The sequence below is a fragment of the Crocodylus siamensis genome, chromosome 2 (genome assembly GCF_052110815.1).
Source record: "Crocodylus siamensis isolate JL-2025a chromosome 2, ASM5211081v1, whole genome shotgun sequence".
Lineage (NCBI taxonomy): Eukaryota > Metazoa > Chordata > Crocodylia > Crocodylidae > Crocodylus > Crocodylus siamensis.
In genome coordinates this window covers 91,645,822-91,667,148 of record NC_143396.1, presented here as the reverse complement: position 1 = coordinate 91,667,148, position 21,327 = coordinate 91,645,822, and the positions used below count along the sequence as shown (strand labels likewise).

Below are 21,327 nucleotides of genomic sequence, written 5' to 3'. Positions count from 1 at the left end.
GATGTCTGGAAAGTTCAGGTCCCCCATGATGACCACATCCTTTGACCTAACTACCTCTGTGAGCTGACTTAAGAATTCCTGGTCTAGCTCTTCCCCTTGGTTGGGTGGTCTGTAGTAGACCCCCACTGTTAAGTCTCTTTCCCCATGACTGCCTTGTATTCTAACCCAGAGCACTTCAGAGTGCCCTTCCTCTGATTCTTTGTTAATTGATGAGGATGTGTATTCCTCCTTAATGTAGAGTGCCACACCCCACCTTTCCTCCCTGTCCTATCCCTCCTATACAGCCTATAGCCCTTGATATTCACCACCCAGTCATGCGTTGGGTCCCACCACATTTCAGTGATCCCCACTATGTCCTGGTTGGTGTCAGCTAGCAGGAGGGTAAGTTCCTCTTGCTTGTTTCCCATACTACAAACAATTGTGTAGAGGCATTTGTGGCCTCCTGTGGATGTGTGCACTGGCCCCCTACTTTCAGCATTACTCTGGCCCCTGTCGCTTGCCTGTGTATATGTTGTGCTCGTTGGTCTAGGCTGGGCTGTACTTGTGGGTGTTGCTTGGTTTGGCAGTCCAATGCTTCCTCTGCCCTCATCTTCCCTTTCCCCCAGTGAGCCTAGTTTAAAGCCTGCCGGAGGAGATCCGCCATCCTAGAAGAAAATACACGCTTACCTTTAGGGGAAAAGTGGAGCCCATCCCATCCGAGCATGTCTCTTGTTGTGATGTGCCAGTCATGGTTGAGGAAGCCAAAGCCTGCCTCGAGACACCATTCCTGAAGTTGCCAGTTGGTCTCTGCGATGCACGTTGCATGCCGTCTTCCTCATCCTCTCACTGGTAGGACAGAAGAGAAAACCACCTGTGTGCCTATCTCCTTTAGCATGCATCCCAGAGCATGGTAGTCCGCCGTCCGGCGATCAGGACTTCTCCTGGCCGCATCATTAGTACCCACATGGACTAGGACCATGGGGTAGTAATCGGTGGTCTGGATCATGGCCTGGAGCATCCCCTTCACGTCCTGAATCTTTGCTCCAGGTAAGCAGTAGACCTCAGGTGTCGAGGGGTCCTGGCAACAGATGGGGCCCTCTGTACCTCTCAGGTGGAGTTGCCTAAGACGATCACTCGATGCTTTTTCCTCCTGGCCTGCTTAGCTCCTTTGGCCTGCTCAGAATGTGGAGAGCGTGGAGTTGCCTCCTCTCTGGTGGCGTCCTCTCCTTCCTTCTCCTCCAGAGTTGCCAGGGCCTCATACCTGTTCTCCAGCTGAACTGGAGGAACTGGTACTGTTCTGTTACGAGCAGCCCTGGTTCTGGAGGTGACCGTCTGCCATTCTGCAGTGGAGGGTGCCTCCCAGGGTGCTTCTTCCTTGGGTGTGTGACCCTGCAGGGAAAGGAAATAGCCATCAATTTCTTCCTCCACCTCCCTGATTCCCCTCAGACTGCTAACCTCCTCCTGGAGCTCCCTCACCTGTGCCTCCAGGGCCCTAAAGCAGGTGCCTGCAGGACAGGTGTGGGGGTCCCCAATCCCTGCCCCCCCCAGGCCTTGCTGGGCAACTCCCGCAGGCCAGGGGGTGGGGGGATGCCAGCCCCCCCATCGGCTCTGTCTGGGTGGAGGCCTCAGACAAGCCCCAGGAAGGCTGTGCCCCCCACCCCCAGTAGGAGCCCTGGCAGCACTCTGTGTTGACACCATCGTAGGAGCTGTTGCTTGTTTCTGGCTTAGTGCGGTGCCTTTACCCTGCGCTAGCAGGAATCTCTCTCCTGGCCCTTCATGCTCGCCCGCCGGTGCGAACGCCAACACAAACGCCGGCGCGCTCTGTTCGCATGGCTTGGGAGCACGGCTCCCTACCGGCTCAATTAAGAGGGATCCGGGGGGACTTCCCCTCTGGATCCAGCTCAGCTGCGTCAGTCCCTCTGACCCACTTACCTTAGGGGGTTCAGCTGCTGCTGCCCCCGCTGCTGGCTCCACTGCTGCTTGTTCGCCTGTGGTTCGGGTCAGGTAAGGGGGCACATGTGTGTGCAGGACACAAATGTGCCTGGATTCCACCTCTTCTCCCAGCTTCTGGCTCCCGAGCTAATTTGTTTTAGTTCATTTGCTTTTTTGAGACTGTTGAGTTTTACAGTTCCTTCCAGTCATGCAAATCCATTCTACATTCTAGGATGCTAAGAACTCTAATCTTGATCAAGTGCAAATTCTAAACCAGGAGTCTTACATTTGATGATTATCAATGAGTACATGACTTCCTAATATGGCAAAAAGTGTCTTGAAACATTCTGTAAGAATTTTCCTTTTTCTTAACATTTCCAGCAGTGGTGACTGCCACTCGGATTGTGCCAGACAATCTTAATATTTATCTTTTATGATGAGGCCAGTTTCCCATTGTACTTGAGCTTAGTATGATGTGTCTGGCATTCAGACTGTGTGGCCTTATAGAATGTTTTCACTTCTTAGGAGGACAAAGCCCTGAAGGATCGGTGCATCTTTCATCATAATTTCTTACAGCTGTTCATCTAGTGGAGAAAGATATTCTGCAGACAGTATGAAAACTTCACAATCAGTACAAGTGCTCCTTGGAGACTGTAGGTGGAGACTCATTGTGGATCTTTTTGCCTGCAAGGAGAAGCACAAGAAAAATCACTGTAGAAAGCGATTGACCCAATAGATCTTTTCCATACCTAGATTCCAAAACATTGCCAAATGCTCTTCATTCAGGAACCAACAGGAATTCAAGTTCCCTGGTGACTTGTTCCTTCTAGACTAATTGGACTAGTTTATTTTCTTTTCCTCAATCTTGCACACTCCCACAAGTCCTCTAAAAAGTGAAGACAGACATTGCTTAGCTTCAGTGAGAGTTCCTAAGTTTTGATTCTCAAATCTGCTGGTCGTGCCATCAGAACCAGCTTTGTTTCATCCTGTATCCTAAGGCCTTCCATCTTGCAGGCAATCTGACATGATTCAGCACCTAAACGCAGATTCACTCCACCTTGGCACCTCTCTGATACAGATCTTGAATGTTCTGACAAGGTGTGACAAGTTCCATCAGAAGAAAGAAAGTCATCTATGAGAATGGTATTGGCACTGAAGTAGGAAAACTTCATCATCAGAGTTCATGACAGTAGTATCAGTTCTGTCTTCTTTGATTTCCAAGTTAAATTATCTGCCTAAAATATATCAGAGTTTGTTTTCTCTGTTATTAAAGGCTATCTAGAAATGGTACCCGCCAGTCATCTTGTAAGACAGCCATTATTAAATGTCATTCACTAAATCATTAATTATTTTTAGAAGGCTCTGAACTTCTGATTCATGTGTACCCACTCATTTTGAGCCTCTCCTTCCTATGTTTAAATCTTATTGCAAGCTTTTGAGGAAAATCTCTGAGGTGCAGTACAGGTACTTTTCACATACCACCAACAAAATAGAGTAACATAAATGGTCGCTGAAGGATTATTCCCATATAGGGAGAATCTTTTAGTAGCCTAAGCACTAGTTAGTAGCTTTTTTTACTATCTCAGAAGTTATTCATTTGGGGAGAAGGCCAAAGAGTAGTAGCATCTACCCAGAGATTAAGTGGATTAGATTCTGTATCCATTCCTGCTATGAACATGTAGATGTCAGACATCTGTGCTTTTTTTCTTATTTCTTTCTTTTAGAGGTTTCTCCAGTGATACCTAGAAATAGTACAAGTGTTTTCTTTGAGCCTTGCATACCTCCCTTTCAAACTCCCATTGGTAAAAAGAACATGATTTGAAAATGCCTGTACTTCTTTTCTAATGTGATACCAGAAACAAGTTATGCCATCTTGGATTCCTTTCCTTCTCTGGCCAGTTTACTCTATGCTGCTTTTAGTATCAACATTTTCACTCTAGATCCAGGAAGCCCCAGGCAGCCTGTGACTACTGCATATATAGCAGCTCTTCCAGTTCAGTATTCTTTGTCTTGTTAGTGCCTCCAAGCTTACTCTCATGATACCCAGACTACATCCAAGAAAACATAATGTCACACTGTCAGCACAATCTGTAACATTCTTTGTCTTTTGCATGCTAAATCAGTATTGAGGACTGGCATTGCATTTCTTAAAATATTTTTATCTGGCAAAGAACAATTTGGTACCAATCCAGTATTGAGACTCACAAACTTTTATTTTCAAGTATTGACTTCATGCTATCTTCTGGTACCAATACCTTTGCATTCTGTGATGAATTTTCAGTTGTCAGTTTATGTCATTTTAGTAATTCCTGCTATGGTAATAGTACAGCATATTTTAGCTAGCAGCACAGTTAATGCTTGCAACTTCTACTGATACTCTGCTAGACTTTTCTCAGTCAAACTAGATAACTAGCATGTAACAAACCTCTTACAATGAAGTTTATAATTCACACAGAAAAATAGAAGGAAGTAGGGAACAGTAAAGGAGTCCTCCAGAAGCAAGTTGTAAGTTTCTCACTGTTCTGTATGCATAACTCTCTGTAGCTATAAATGGATACCTTTTGTATTCTTAAGCAAAGCAATTAATTGAGCTGTCCAGGAACTATTACATTTAAACTCAGGCAATGCCAGATTACCTTTTCCTACCTTTTTCTCTCCTCTATATCTTTCAACCAAGATTTAGTTTCTTCATCAATCATTTCAATAGCCCAACAATGAACCATTAGTTAACTCAGCTTTCCTCAAAATTGTTAATAACAGAGATTTTAGTAAAATGAATGCCAAAGGTGTCTTGGACAAAAGGGATGGAACTGTCAGAAAACAGGAGCATCTTCCATTTATGACTATATCAGTACCGTCTGTTACAATGGACTTAATCCTTTCTTCATGTACTAAGGGAGTTACTAATGGCACTGTAAGAGGGCACTTTAAGTCTGAATATGTTTTTATTGATCTTTTTGTTTTAGCAGAATTATATATGAAGAATTATTATCATCATCCGTTGGTTGTACGAAATTATATCTACATCTCTAACACCATGTCTTACAAGGGTGAATTTACATGTTGCACTTAGACCATACTAAGGGCATTAAAACCTGAGCATTCATACATTACCCTCTGAGCATCTCAAAGTTATGCCACTTCAGGTGAGGGTTAATTCTGGGCCCTGCTACCTACCTCATGTTAGGGTAATTTTATTCTGCTCCATGGACATAAAACAAGCAATGTACAGTCTTCCAGTATCCCAGGATGTACTGCTCCCACCCCCTTCCCTGCTCCACCCTTCCTGCCGCCTACCCCCCAAGCAGGGATACAGCCTGGATGTCCTGCCTCCTCGCCATGTCCCTGCTTGCTAGCCCTCTAGCGGCAGATCAGAGCTGTGCAAGCAAGAAATGGTATTAATTGTTAAAATGATACTGTTTCCATCATGTTCTATGAAACTATGTTCTAACTTTAGCACTACTTAACTTTCCATAGATTTAGTAAGTGTAAAGTGTAACTTTACCCTAAGCATCAGAAATAACCAACAGCAAAACTAACCTTGATTAATGATAAAATATCATTAGTCAGTAATCTCCAGACTTGTCTCCTCCTTATATAAGAAAAGCAATTACAAATGCTGAAGTACATTGAATAAATGTCATTAAAAACATGCAAGGGCTGAATTTTTGTGTTGGAAAACACTACTCAAAATACCACCCACAACTAAATATAGAGCACTTTGACTAATACCTAACACATCCCCCTGTTTCCCCACTCTCCTCTGCTTTACAGGTTTCCAGAATGTATTAAACATTTTTTTCTCTTCTTGTGCTGTTGTTTTGGGAATTGCAGTAGTAAGTAATTGACCACTTGGCTTGTTACATATGAGGATCACACATCAAGTCTTTGAAATAAGTCCTTGAAATATTACTACAACAGTTTTTCTATAAAAAATATGAGTGAAAAAAGAATAGCTGGTAATGTAGATGGTAATGTATGGTGGTAATTTCATCAGATTTTGTTTGTGGTGACCTACATAATTACTTTGTGGCTCTGTGACATTGTCCCAGGGGAGAGCGGGAGAGAGGACCCCAAACTATAAATGGGAACTCCTGGGGATGAGAAACGCCCGAGGAAAAGAAAGTAAACATGAAAATAAAACAAGGAAAACACTTACCTGCAGCAGGACCTGTGGCACAGCTGGAACAAGGAAAGAAACCCGTGAGGATCGTGAGCCATGCCTTCGTACAGCTGAAGCAGGCTGGTAACTTCACCAGCAATCACCAGCTGGCAGGAATAAAATGAACTACCAGTGAAGGTGGAGGAGGGAGACCAGAGCCGGTGAAGGCACCAACACTGGGTGCCTCCCGGAAGTCCCTCTGGGAGAGAGAGTCTGCAGGAGCTCCCTGCTCTGGCAGAGGACAGCTCTCCAGAGGGAGTGAGGAGCCAGAAGAGGTTCCTGACACTGGCAACAATGGCAGAGGGAATGAGGAGCTAAAAAAGGCTCCTGATGCTGGCAGCAGCAACGGAGGGACCGGAGAGCTGGACGTTGCTCTCTACACCATAACAGGTGGGACCGCTGGGGGCACCAGGGAGGCAGAAGAGATGCTCCCTCTGGGAGGTGCCAGGCAGGGACAGTGCAAAGGGCTGCAAAGCGAGGCCACAAGACATGGAGTCCCAACCCTGGATGTAAGAAGCAGCCAGGCATCCACAGAGGTGTTGCGAAGCACTGAAGAGGGACGCTACTAATGGGAGAGAAGGAGCAGAGTCACAATCCTCAGAAGGCCAAGTAAAGGGCAAGACGACCCAGGCAAGAGGCCATGGGCTGCCCCAGCCACACATAGGGTTTAGCCCCTGACAAATTCTTAGAGAGTAAGGTGCCCTGTACCCTGGCAGAAGGCCCAGGGAGGGAACTGCACAGGTCCCTCGCAACATAATAGTGGGTTTTTTTGTATGTTCTTTATGTTTCCCCCTTTGGGAGGGGTTGAGGAGTAGGACCAGGTGACATGGGCAGGATAACTGCAGCAGAGCTCTTTTGAGCTCCACCTTTGCTTGGGGCCCAGGTCAGGCTTCATACCCTGGTGAAGGGGAGTCAGCCTCGAGACCTGAGTTAGGCATCACATGCAACCCTGGAATATCCCAGTGTGTTACCCTCTGGGAGCTAATACTCCAGATGGGAGAGGGATACCAAGGCTGCCCTAACCAGGAGCATAACGGTGTCGGGAGTACAACCAGAAAGACGCAGTGATCCACTGAGGCTTGGTGTGAGGTCGCGATGTAGGGGAGGTGGACCCCTGCAGACCACCTCTGGATGGACTCCACATCGCTGAGGGACCCTGAGTAGTCAGCCTCCCCACTGATAGAACATTCAAAGTCGTAGCAGGTGAGATTGGGGGAGACCGCTCCAGGAATAAACGTCTACACAATGGCCTACAGGAGACAATGGGATGAACACCACTGGCCAGTCGAGCCAAGGCTGTATATGTCCGGATGTTCGATGCCAGGCAGACAGACATATTTGTACAGAGACAGTGCCAGCCTCTTCCCGGTGTGAGGGGCTGGCATGGACTAGACAGAAAATTGTGGGGGCTGCACAAACAAAGGTGGGACATGGGTCCCACAGGCTGGGTCAGGCCAGACCAGGCCAAGAGCACCACACCTCTGCAGGCTGCAGGCAGGAGTGGGGCAGGCTCATCTGTGCAGGGCAGGTGACAGCAGCCTAGGTGGGGAGGCCGGGGGTTTGGATGGGGCAGCACTGGGAGGGGTGGCTACAGGGGGCTAAGGTGAATTTTGGGATGGCTATAGTCCCCATCCCCTCCAAGATCCCTCCTATCACCACCCCTGATTTGGTATGACCTCATTAGTCATTAATAACAAAGTTGCAAGTGAACATACAGGTCAAAGTTTATTCCAAATCAGTATTGATACAATTTTCATACTATATTCCACCACACCATATCATAAATGCCTTTATATGACAGTGAACTGATGTAACTACTGTATGATAAACTGCTTTTAGTTTGTACCTTTTACCATCTCATCTTCTCTAAGGAAAGCTCATTCATTTTTTCCAGGAATACGTCTAACATTGCAAATTCTTTCCTTCCCTCCATTATTAAATAATGCCAGCTATCTCAAATGAGTGGTAATAAAACTGTAATGCCACAAGAAATAAGAAATGCTTCAGTGTTCTTGTGAAAATCAATTTTGATTTGCCCAAGTAATGTACACCTGTGTATGATCACTTCCAGGATCAGGGCCTTTGTTTTCTGACACCCGTTTGGTTCAGCATATGCATAGTAAATATTTAACATATGCATAGTATTTTCAGCATATGCATAGTAAATATTTATCAAAGTTAGCAATATCTTAATCATGTAACTTTGAGGTGAAAGGTAGGGGTACACTGTATGAGGCTTAAAACACAGAAATTGTATGGTGCACTGTGAATAAACTAAGGGCTTAAGTATTGTTTTGAACAGTGCACATCGATAACATAAATTCTTTTCATGGACTCTGTGTATCATCCACAAAGAAACATGTAATACTACTGGACTGTACACATACATAGAATTTAGAAAGATTGTATGTATGTATTGCATTCTTTGGAAAATAGTTTATTAATTAAAGACCCATCTCATAATTTATATGTACAAGGGGCAATTTAGAATTTCATACGCAGAACTCCAACTAGCTTCAAGCATCAAGGACAACAAAAAGTCCTTTTTCAGATATGTGGGGAGCTGGAGGAAAAGCAAGGGCAATGTTGGACCCCTGCTAAACCAGATGGGGCAACTGACAACTGACGCCCAGGAAAAAGCCAACCTATTAAATAGGTACTTTGCATCAGTCTTTCATCAGTCCTATGGGACACCTATGCTTGCTATGGGACAGGGAGATCCGGGTGATGGGGATCCCCTACCCTCCATAAATGCTGACCTCGTGAAGGAACACCTTGAGAAGCTGGATACCTTCAAGTCAGCCGGCCCTGACAATCTGCACCCCAGGGTACTCAAGGAGCTGGCGAGCGTCATAGCCCAGCCCCTGGCACGGATCTTTGAAAACTCCTGGCGCTCTGGTGTAGTGCCAAAGACTGGAAGAAGGCCAATGTGGTGCTGATCTTCAAGAAAGGGAGGAGAGTGGATCCGGCTAACTACAGGCCCATTAGCCTGACTTCTATCCTGGGGAAGATTTTAGAAAAGTTTATTAAGGAGGCCATCCTTGATGGACTGGCCCAGGCTAACATTCTAAGGGATAGTCAGGATGAGTTTGTTGCGGGTAGGTCTTGTTTGACCAATCTCATTTCCTTCTATGACCAGGTGACCTATCACCTGGACGAGGGAGAAGAGATTGATGTCATATATCTTGACTTGAAAAAAGCTTTTGATCTGGTATCCCATGATCACCTCTTGGCCAAACTGGCCAGTTGTGGCCTTGGCTCCACCACGATCCACTGGCTGGGAAACTGGCTCCGTGGTCGGACCCAGAGGGTTGTAATTGATGGCAGTCACTCATTGTGGTGCCCTGTGACCAGTGGGGTCCCTCAAGGCTCTGTCCTGGGACCCATACTGTTCAACATCTTCATTAATGATGTGGACATTGGAGTCAGGAGTGGACTGGCCAAGTTCACCAATGACACCAAACTTTGGGGCAAAGCATCCACGCCAGAAGATAGGTGGGTGATCCAGGCTGACCTGGACAAGCTCAGCAAATGGGCAGACGAGAACCTGATGGTGTTTAACACCAAAAAATGCAACCCATTCAAGGGTCCCGTCTGGGTGGAGGCCTCAGAGGAGCCCCTGGTGGGAGGTGGTGCCAGGACAGGATCCCTGGCTGCGCACTGTGTCATAACCTCCATTGAAAGATTCCTCTTCCACTCACCTGAAGTCTTGGTCCAAAGCTGCCACCTCTTAGAGTTCAGGCTTCTCCTGTGCATCCTCCTGTGCAAACTCCCTTGCAAGCTAGTTCACCTTGTTTAATGTTCAGGTTCCTATCCTACAGTTGATACTAGAGGGTGAAGTATGGCAACTCTGCATGAGGCTCCACTGAAATTTAGAAAGAGTCTGTAGTGGTGCCACTGTATGTGTATGATCACTTCCAAGATCAGGGCCTTTGTTTTCTGATATGTATTTGGTTGGAATTACAAAAAAAATGGAAGGCAGAAGGCAGGGCAGTGTGGCATGTTAGAGACTTCCTGGTAGAGAGAGTCATAAGCTTTTGTAGGTTATAGCCTACTTGCTCAGCAGCTGCAAATGGACTTACAGAAAGCAAGGGTACAACCTTTAAAGCAAAGGCAAAGGGTAGGAGGCACTGCTGAGAGAGGTGAATGTGGGTTGAATATATCTATAGGGAAAAATAAGACAGTTAACCCATTCAGGGACATAAGGGTTATAAAAGCTAGTCCAGGTCATGTGATAAGAATCCAGAGTGTCTTTTAAGACCATACTTAACATAGTCCAGTCCAATGATGGATGATTTCTTGTTCCATAATTTCATGTTCAAGACTATTTGTAAAGTGTTGTTCAAGAACAGCTACTCTGAAGTCAGTGATGAAATGCCCAAGGAAGTTCATGTGTTCTCCTACGGGCTTTTGTGTATGTCTGGAATTGGTGTCAGATTAGTAGGGACCACTGTAGTTTGGGTTTCAGGAGATTTCAGATGAAAGCCCAAAATTTAGCATTTCCCCCAAATTCCCAGAAAACCTCAATTTGACCTAAAATGGCCTGAAAGTGCAGGGGAGATGGAAGGCAAGGCACGAGGAAAAGGTGTCCATTAATTCTTTCACATAGGAAAATTTACTCTCATACTTCCTACAGCTACAAATAGAAATTATAGAAAGTATGAGAGTAAAATTAAGCTCTAAAACTATTGACTATTGACATGTTAGTTTAATTAGCACATTGATTTTTCCCGGACATATAATTAACTGGGGTTTTTTTAATTGTTACATTTTGAATTGGTCCTAAATAAAAAGCAGATAACCCCCAGCAAGAGGAATTAATTGTCCTTAACATGTGCAGATGGGGATCAGGAGGGCAACACTTTTGTTTGTTTGTCGGGGGTTTTAGAAACTTAGAAGACTGATAACAGGCTTCTAACTCTTTTAACCTTAGAAGGCAGGGTACACATGCAACTCATAGACTAACCAAAGTACATAGATATACACAGCCCAAGCTTTGTTGGGTAGGAGCTAACTTCATCAGAGGCTATGTCTCCCTCTTCTTTTCACCTTCACAAATTCCACAAAAGTTAATTGTGAGATTGTTGAATTCAGCAATAAATTTAAGATTAGATAAGTATCTGGCTTTATGTTAGAAAATTTCAAGTGTATGTAGAAAGAATACTATAAAGCTACATGCTATGTATTTTACTACACAGAAAAAGCAATTAAATTAAACTAATTTCATCCTAATATTGGTATGAGGTGCAAGGAGGTACAGAGCTCCTAAAATTGGTACTAAGATATGGCAGTACTTTGATTTTAAAAACAATATTATGCTTGCTTGCAGTTTATCATATATTTCATGTCATTGCCTATCACGATAGTTCTTAAGATTCTTAAAACTAATTAATTGAGAAGTATTTTTCTGTATCTTTCTCTCTTCCTCACCTATTCAATATCCTTGTTCTTTTTTAAATACATGTAAATATAGAAGGAATGGGTCAAACTGGGAACCCAGTTCTTCAAAACTTTACTTATATGAATATTCCCCCCAAAATAGAAACTTGTGATATAATTAGGTACTATTTATGAATAGAAAAAATTGCTAGAACAGTTCTTTAGTCACATCCTGCAGTCTGTATTCAGGTGAGAAATCCTATTGCCTTAAGCAGGCTGAGTAAGAGCTGTAAAGACAGGTTACCAGATGATAAAGAAGCTGGAGAAAAAGAGTTAGTATTAAAATGTAGGTAGCATGAAATAGACAAAAGTATTTAAGTGGGAGGTTGAGTATAGTACATAGTTAAAATGCACACACATATATACGTGTGTGTGTGTGCGCACATACATACACACACATAAATATATATACACACACACATACACACATATATGTATAAAATGATGCCTGCATAACAAAAGAACGATACTATGAAGCATCTCTTGAAATTCAAATAATTAAGATTATGAAACGTTACATTTAAACAGTTTTTTACTATATCAAGGCACATAAGAGGTGGCAAGAAAACACTATCCTATGGGGAAAAGTGAAACTTCTTTTATTCTACTAATACTATTAATTTTGTCTGCAACAGGTTGGTTAGGTTCCGCAAAAGAGATTTTTCAAATTAAAATCTTTTGGTTTGGTCTTATTTTGCTTGGTTTTCTTCTTTCTTATATTTCTTTCTTATGGTTCATGTTTGTGTGAACCTGTATGTACAAGTGCATATGCATTCATCTATACAGAAAAGGGGAGGGAATGTAAATATACAAAAAGTGGTTCACATTTTGGTGCTGGTTACACCCATAAGGTGTCGTTGACTTCCTTTGGATTGCACAGGTATAACTGAGAGCAGAATTTGGCTCCACTGAGTGTGCAGTGTATGTACAGCCCAATCCTTTTTATCCAAGATGTGTCATCAAAAACATTCAGATAAGCAGGGGTTCAAATAATTGGGGGAGTTACTAAGTATGAGATTCATGCTGAGAGACATAACCTAGATTCAGATAAGAGGGAGATTTAGATTAAAGGGATTCAAATACAGGTATTATAGTTTGCACTTCTGAAGAGCTTTTTGGGGGCATTGGTGTTGAGGACATTAGAAAATGCTTTACCCACTAATCTCAGTACTAATACATTAAAAGAATGGTATTCTGTCAAAAGAGCTCCAAAAGCAAAAAGCTGCATATGTATTCTAGGAAAATATGGGGTTAAAGTGGACTATATTTTAGGCAATATTCACTTGACTTGCTGTGTGGGGAGAGACTGAGCAGTCCTGGCTAATGACTTGTAGGTACTGAATCTTCAGGTCTCTCAGGTGGTTTCACTCGACCAGTTTCAGCAGAATGATGAAAAGGTTGAGATAAAATAAACTGACAGTTGCTACTCATCGCAGGCAGCAAGCTGTACCCCGGCAGCTGAGACCCTGGGAGCCCTCTTTTTTAAACAAAGGCTTTCACTGCAGTGAGCAATGAACTCCACACAAAAAGAGAGAGAGAGAGAGATTGGCAGCTGGTGACCGGCAGGAGGAGGGAAAGGAGGGAAACTGGGAAACACAGCAATTGTTGGCTAATTAGAAGCCATTCCCACCTACTTAATACCAACCCATTAAGCAGAAAACACTTTTCATCTTACTCTCCCTGCTACACATGACATTATACTCCAATCAATACCCTCCCACTGGCTGCCTCAGTGCCCACAAATGAATACATTGCAGTTCAAGAATGCAGTAATTGAGTTGGGGCAGTGAAACTGCAGCTCCCACGGTCAAGATCTTTCTCTGAAGATACTAATGCAGTGTTTGTGATGCTTGGATAAAGAAATCAAATCCCTGTATTGACAGCTGTCAGAAATTGGCAAATGCAAAAAGTCAGTGATGAATCCATTTTAACCTCTAAATGAAGAAATGGAGCAAGGCTATTTTCCCATAATATTTCTTTTGGAGGGTAAATGCCTTACTTTGTTGCACTTAAACAATTAGAGCTCTCTTGAGCTTTATGAATGGATTCTTAGTTATACCTGAAAAACATGCAACAACCTTCATATGAGCATGGTGTTTTGGTTTATCGTTTTCTTTGGTTTGGTTTTCGTAGGGGACCCAGACCTTTGAAGCTTTGTTCTACTAGCAGCATTTTTAAAATGTATTTGTAGGCAGTGTATATTCAGGGTATTATTTATTTCCATTTAAGCAAAGGGTATTTCACTCCATTTTTAGGAAATATATTTAAAAATGTATGGTTTAGGAGTGCCTCAACAGGTTGATGACAATTCAGGGTGTTGCTGCAAGCCAAATCTCCATTCAGGATAATTTCCTTCTCCTTGAGCCAGCTGGTGCTGGGAATACCATGGAGCCAGTGCCCACAATACCCTGCAAGTACTTCTTCATGCCACTTTTGCAACCATTGTCACTAGGCAGGAACTGTACATAAGAAACAAGAAGGACGTCTTTCATCCCCCCAAAAGTAGTATCCTTTGATTTCTTAGTTGACCACATACCAATTTAGTGGATGACAGTTTAGTGGATGACACAGCAATTTACTTGGACTCCTTAAAATCAGAGATGCAAATCACAGCAAGTTAGCTGTGCCCTCAAACATTTGAGGTAGATAAATGTGCATTATGAAGTTTGGTAATGGCAAATCTGCAGAAGAAACTTTAAAAACTGATTCTATCTGCTCCTTATAGATATAAACAGTATCAAGGCAATTAGAAGAATAATGGTTCCTTCTGTTTTTCTTGACCAAGCTATGTGTTCCCCATCTTTTGTACAACATGCTAAACACCCTACATACCTGAGTTAAGCCAAATCCTCAACTTCTGTTTCTATCAAACTCCTATCTATGTCAAAGTGTACACTAAATAAAACCAGAATAAGGCATTGGAGATTTGGCCAGTAATGTGGTAACTAATATGAGATCCTCTGTGATTAAAAGGTCAGGTGAGCCTCTAACTTCAGTGCCTGGACAGGATTTCTCTCAGGTTCACTATAATTGTCTGAGTTTGAGGTCTCTGATAAATATTTTAAATTTTTCAGTTTATAACTTGTACTGATACTAACAAAAGGTGTTTGATATTTTAAACTAAAACAATCATTTAAGCTTACTGTTATAAAATATCTAACATTTATCACTGATTTTCATTTTATTTTGTTTCTAGGTTTAATTACCTTCCAAACAGTCTTAAATGTGGTTTGCTTGGGAGAATTTATAATCGAGAAGTTGTTTAACCAATGAATCAGTTGTCCCAAACGATCTAATTCTATACACTTTAAATACAAGAAAGATTGTTATAATAAGGATATTGATCAGTTGTCTATGTCTGCTGGGGACAGGAGATGTAACAGGTTTAAATTGCAGCACAGAAGACTTAAGTTGGGGAAAACATTTTAACTATCAAAGTGCTTAAGCACTGGAATGGATTTCTTAGGGAAATTGTAGACTTTTCATCACTGGAATTTTTTAAGTTTAGGTTAGACAAATGTTTGCCTGAAGCCATGAACAGGCATTACATTTGTACCAAGAATACAACCTTTTAGCACTGCAAAAAGCAGGTGTACAGGGATTCAACTGGGTTCTTGTGAAAAAGACATGACCATACTGCGAAGAAATGTTAGCTCTTCCCAATAGCAAATTCTTGGTAGCATAATAATTTATGATGCCATATGTAATACCTGCCTTTGTCCTCCAGCATCCTTGTAGTGCTCCATGTAGCTGGATAGGTGTTACATGTTGTTGTCTGTTTCCACTGGGAACAGGAGAAGTAATGGGTTTAAATTGCTGCCACCCCCCAACTCTAGGAATTCTCTGACACCCTAAGCTGTGTACTTTGTCTTTATGAACAAAGTAAAGTCTTTCCTGCCCAAGGAACAGGGCAGCAATCCACCTCCCAGCCTCTCCTGCTGTGCAAAAAATATCTGTTCCTGTTGCATTAGGATCTGTGGCTTTATCTACAAGCCAGGCACCAAGCAGAGGGCTGGTTCTGCTCAGTTTTAAACTGCAGCCCTTTGTGAGGCAAACATGATAGCCTGTACAGTGCAGAAGCCAAGATACTACAGAAACCAAGGTCACTCCTGGGTGGTTGAGCTCATGTTCATGTCCTTCTAGTCAGGTATCAGCTTTTATACCTAGTGCTGCCTTAATAATGGAGTTGGTCTCAAAGACAGCTTGAGGTCCCTTCCAGCATTATTTTCCTGTTATTCTGTCATATGCTGCCTCTTCCTAAATTATCCTCCAGTCACTATCACCTCTGCTCTGTTGACCCTCAATCTTCCATAAATGTGAGAAAAGGCAAGAGAATATTGAGCTCATCTCCTCTCTATGCTCCACACCACTCAACAAGTAGGAAACCTCATTCTGTTCTACTTCCAGCCTTTGACTAGCCTGAACATGCAGCCTAATGAAAATTGTATTATAGTTGCATAGTCTTGAGATGACAATAAGAAAGAACAGCATTTGAAAAAAAGGGTTTGTACTATTCTAACCTTATGAAGATGAAAAAGATATTTTAAGTAGCCTAAGAGAAGGTAGTTAGCCATGTTAGTTTGAAATCAGGCAAAAGGCAGCGTAGATTTGCAGTTCATAGACCAACTAAATCAGCAATGCAGAAGCTATCATAAGCAGTGGCTTTCTTCATCAGATGCTGAAAGCCACTGTTTATAGATGCTAATGCATCTCTGATTTAATTAGTCTATAACATGGAAATCTACCCTGCCTTCTGCCTTAAGTACCTGAAGCCAACTTTCTCTCCACTTCGTAATGTCATGTTTTGGAGTTGCTTTGTTTAATGTATGTTAAATAATGATCTTGACAATATGCACTGAAAATCAAGAAACAGAATTTATAATGATAAAAAGCACCTTTGTATATACAGAAGTTCAGGATATTTCAGTTGTTCTGTACAATGATTTGGGAGAGCAGGGGAAGGAGGGACTTTTGAGATAAGACAGTCAAAAGTCAGATGCAGTTTATACCTAGAAACAATTGGGAAAACTATAGGACTTTTGCATGGTTCATTTGAGACTCAGATTTATGAATTCAGTATCACTTGGACTAGATGCCTATGTGGTATCCATTAAGAGAAGAGGAAAAATAGGAGACAAGAAGAACACTTGGCAGTTTTACCAATTATAAGTGCTAAAGCCTGTGAAGATATTTTGGAGATATCTTAAATCACCTTGACAACAACATATCTAATGTTTACCAGAAATCTAGAATGAAAAACATAAATATGAAGAATTAAATTTTGTGATATGCTGAGAAAATACATAACTAAGCTGTCCATGCCCCCCCTCCCCCTTAAAGAGCTAAGCAGTGAGAATATTTTTGTACTATTTTATAGAACTTAAGCATGTGGTAGGCATTGCCAAAAGTCAAAGAAAGCCATGGTCCTACCCTGGTTAGCTTGCCATCTAAATGTAGAGGGTTTGCTGACTGACAGGAGAAAGAATGCAGGAAAGGAAGCCAAGGCTTAGAGCTTTAAAATAATGCTAAAATAATGTAGTATGGCACATCATGGAGATTCGGGTAGATTTTGCTTTAATTTTAAACATGTTTAAAACTAAAAGGGGATGAATATTTCTTGATTGGCATTGTGAGTTTCATGAAAGTAGTATGGTTCAAGGGAAATTTACATTGAGAGCCTAGTTACATGGTGGAACAAAAGTTCAACAGAATACTGTTGTAACTTATCAAAAATATCAGCCGTGATAATATTCGATTTACAGTATCTCATATTATGTTATATATCATGGGGCAGTGTTCCTTATCCAGAGAAGGAAAGCACCTAGATTTCTGAATTATCTTGAGGTATAGAGAGAGTCTTTAAAAAATGCAGAAGAAGCTCCTTTCCATAATGAAGATATTTCTCTTAATACTGCACATAGGGCAACATCAGTTCTTCTGCGAACTTTGCTCCATTCTGGAGCACCTGCTTTTAACTTTCAAGAAAGACTTAAACTCTAGTTTCAACACTAGACTTAAGCTCTAATTACGGTAGCATTGTACATACTCACAACTCTTGTTTCCTAAAAAAGTGTGTGGATTCCTGTTTTCCAAACCTGTTGTAGGGTAGAATCAAAGTATATTTCTACAGGCTCTGGTCACTGGTCTTCTGAGATCTTTGCAAGTGTTCAACAGTTTCTTTTAACTATGTCTACCTATTTCAGGCATAATTTCTGTTTTTAGTGTAGTTCCTTAATAAGGTAGTTGTCAAACCTGTATCAAATTCATTTCCTAAGTCGAATTTCTCTTTCTGTCTTAATTAAAATATAACCTCAGTTTCCTTCTTCCTCCATTTGGTGTATCCAACAGAAAAAAATGCTATCTAAACTGGGAACTTGCAAGATCCTTTGAATAGAACTCACCCATCAGGAAAGTCAGAAGCCCATATTGGCCCATTACAGAAGGTGTAGCACAAGGAAGCAGCAAAAACAATAGTCATCAAATAAATCAATTTATCAATAAAGCTAACTCAAAGAGTCATAGCTCACTCTTTAAGGAAAACCAATACCTCGTATTTGCATTGCGCAAAGGCAGTTTCAGAGCCGATGGTCAGTATTCCGTACGTTATATTTCACTCAATGCAAGGCCAATGTCTGTTTGATTTCCTCTTAACCCATTTCAGTTATCTCTCTGCAGTATTTGCTTCTTCCCAACAGTGAATCCCAATATGGAGCCTTTCTTGAGACAGATTTCCCACCCCTCCTTTACTTATATGGTAGAGGTAGCAAATATACAAGTGGGGGTTTTTTAGTTTGTAAGGTAAGAGGTAGAGCCTGATTATGCCCCCAGTATGCCTTCTGCTACTTTGTAGGGGGTCATGGTGTAGGGAATCTTGCTTTTTAGAATAGGAGAAAAGAAAGAAGTACTCATAAATACTGTTCACAGATATTAAGAAGACAAGCCCATGTCACAGCACTGTGACAGCCATTGGCTAATTTTCAACACTTCTTTCAAAAAGCTGTACTGGCTCTACAAAATCACCATAGGTAGAGGTAACCCTCGCTTAATCCACTTCAACATCTACAAAATCTCTCCTTCCTTGTATGCACTCACCTCTAAGACCAAATAACATCTTTTATGGGTGAATACCAGTTCTAACACAATTGCTTTAAAAATAGGGCTTATTCTGTTAATTTCAGTAAACTTCATTTAATTAAGAGAGAGAGAGAGAGAGCGAGAGAGACTCACATGGGCACAATAAAATATAAGCTAGTATACGTATATTCACAACAGCTGTTTTTTCCCTGAAACTAAAAGACAGTTGCACTTTAAGAGCTGCACTGCGGATATGCATATAAGTGTTGTGAGGGATAAAATCTATTTCAACAGAAAAACATCCAAATGAGTGATTTTTCCTTGAAAACTGACATTGTTATATACTTCAACAAAATAATAATATACTGATAGAAAGCTTTATTCTGTGGGAATTGTGCCATTGCTAGACCCACTTTTCTTGTAATTTAAATAGGAAAATAGCTTAATGCTAAGAGTGGGTCATCTGGGCACCAGGCCCAAGTGCTAACTTAAAGGGGACACCAGAATTATGCTTCCTTCAGGAATCCACATCATAGAAGCAGTGTCAGCTGGGTGCACCATGCCACTGCTCTACCAGCAGCAGCCTCTATCTTTGAGCCCCCGGGGCATGTAAGCCTGACTTCTCCCCCTCAGTAGGGTTTTGGCCAGAGTGCAAAACTTGCTGGTTATGCTTCTGATACTGCTTTCCTACCAAAATTACACAAAATCTACGTTTTGCCAACTGGTCATTGTATCCCACAGGTGTGTAATATGGAAAGGGACATGGAAAAGTAGGCAGAACTTCATTTAAAGGTAAGGAACTATGCCAATAGGTGTAACCCTGTTAACAAAGGTAATACTAAGAGCCTTTTCAGATCGTCTCACTGCTTAACTGACATTTAAAAGGCTGCTAGCTCACACTGAATTTTATCATTACATCAAGAGTATTCTGCAAGTATGAATTATATATTTTTTTTAAAAAAGATCACCTGTGGTCTAGATTATTAGAAGTAGGGCTTCTTCTTTTTTTCCAGTCAGAAAGCAGTCATTTTGGTTCCAATTATTTTTTTCATCCTGAATAAGTAAATTTAAGTCTTGATCCAGTTTCCAGTGAAGTTCATATGAGCTTTCCTGTTGGGTACTGTGGGCAGGAAATGACCCTTGTGGTAAACAATCCAACAAAATCCCTGTTTTCCATTCATATTCCTACCATTTACCAAGGCAGCAATGATATCCAGCGTGATACCTCATCGTCTGTACTTTTTTCTAACATTTGCCATCCAAACTCCAGTGTCATGTAGTAACTGGTAGTAGTATTCTTCTTTGGATTTTATATGATATTTTGATTGCTATATTGTAACCTAGAGCCAAATGAAACACTGAGGGTGTGAATACATGAATGCTTGGAGCCCTTTGTTATGTGTGAATGAGATGAGAACAATTCAAATGCAGCAAAATCTCTTCAATTTGAACACCCCTTCATGCAGGGTTAAAGTTTGAGTGGTTTTGCTGCTTTTGCATCATTCACACCTAACAATTAGAAGGTACCAGCTGCTGCCCTTTTGAAAGAGCTCCAAGCATTCCTGTGTCCACACCCTGGGGTATAAGCAAGCTGAGGTGAGGTTGAAGTGACTAGAAATTGTGCCTACTTACTCCACAGTTGAATATGTCGTCTAGAGGGAGCACTTTGATCCATCTTGATCACACACACAGCAATCTTCTGTGACAAAAACAACTGTGGTTGTGGATACAGGCACTTAATGCATGAGCAGCAACATCATACAGACATCATACAGACACTGTTGAGACACACCTCTTATCTTATGCAATAAACCATTTCAGTTTATTTGAACTATTTCAGAGATGGATGCTGTATCTTTTGTTGCTGAACTGCACAGTTAGGTATTAAATCAGCATTCAGATTTATGCAGTTTCTTTAGGTGCTCTGAAAGGGACATTCCTTCATCCCTATAGCTCTGTTTGAAATTTGAAGTCAGCTGTAATGATAGTACACGGTTTTCATATTTTGCGAGTTATTTCGTAGAATATCATTATCACAGCCATCCTACTATGTAGAAAATCAATGGAGAAATTGAAATTTTGAAGAGTTAGAAATTTCCAGTATAAGGTTTTGTTTTACAGTATGCGTTCTTTATAAATTCCATTTTTTCTTACATGTGAAGGGAGTCTCAAAGAAAATTGCTTATCATTCTGCTTAGATGTATGTGTGTTTTAAAAAAAATGAGATCTAAATTCAGTGCAGTGGAAAAAATGTTCAGGATCTAATAATACAGTTACCTTCCAAAAAAAGAAATAGGAATCTTGTCTTACTGCCTATTGTTCAAAACAATGACTTAATTGGCCAGCAAATGCAGTTATCAGATGATAAAGATATGAAGTCAAGGGCAAGATGTGCCTGTAAACAAGCATTTTCCTGCCTAAAATTAGGCGAAGTTAATAGGTTAATTTTTGTTTATTGAATAAGAGAACCCAATGTTGATTGATATAGTAATTTCAGTGTTTGCTATGGCAAATATTTAGCTCATTATCAGTTTTAATAGCATTTTGCAGAACAAGCCTTTTCTTGACATGCAGAAAATACTATTAAATTTCCCTGCATAGATACATTGTTATGACATGCAATAACTACTTGAATATAAAGGGGATTAATAATTTAAAAGGTGTTAACAAATTAGGGCCATCATTAAAAATAGACTTTGAACCATTTTGTAGAAAAATCAGATTGAGATAATGCTCTGCTC

At 41.4% G+C, this 21,327-nt stretch overlaps 1 protein-coding gene across 1 annotated transcript in view; it reads left to right on the top strand.

Moving 5' to 3' along the window:
• The window catches only part of TTC29 (tetratricopeptide repeat domain 29), a 197,319-nt gene that overhangs the window by 131,246 nt on the left and 44,746 nt on the right, over positions 1–21,327 (top strand). The gene's annotated exons all lie outside the window — the stretch shown is intronic.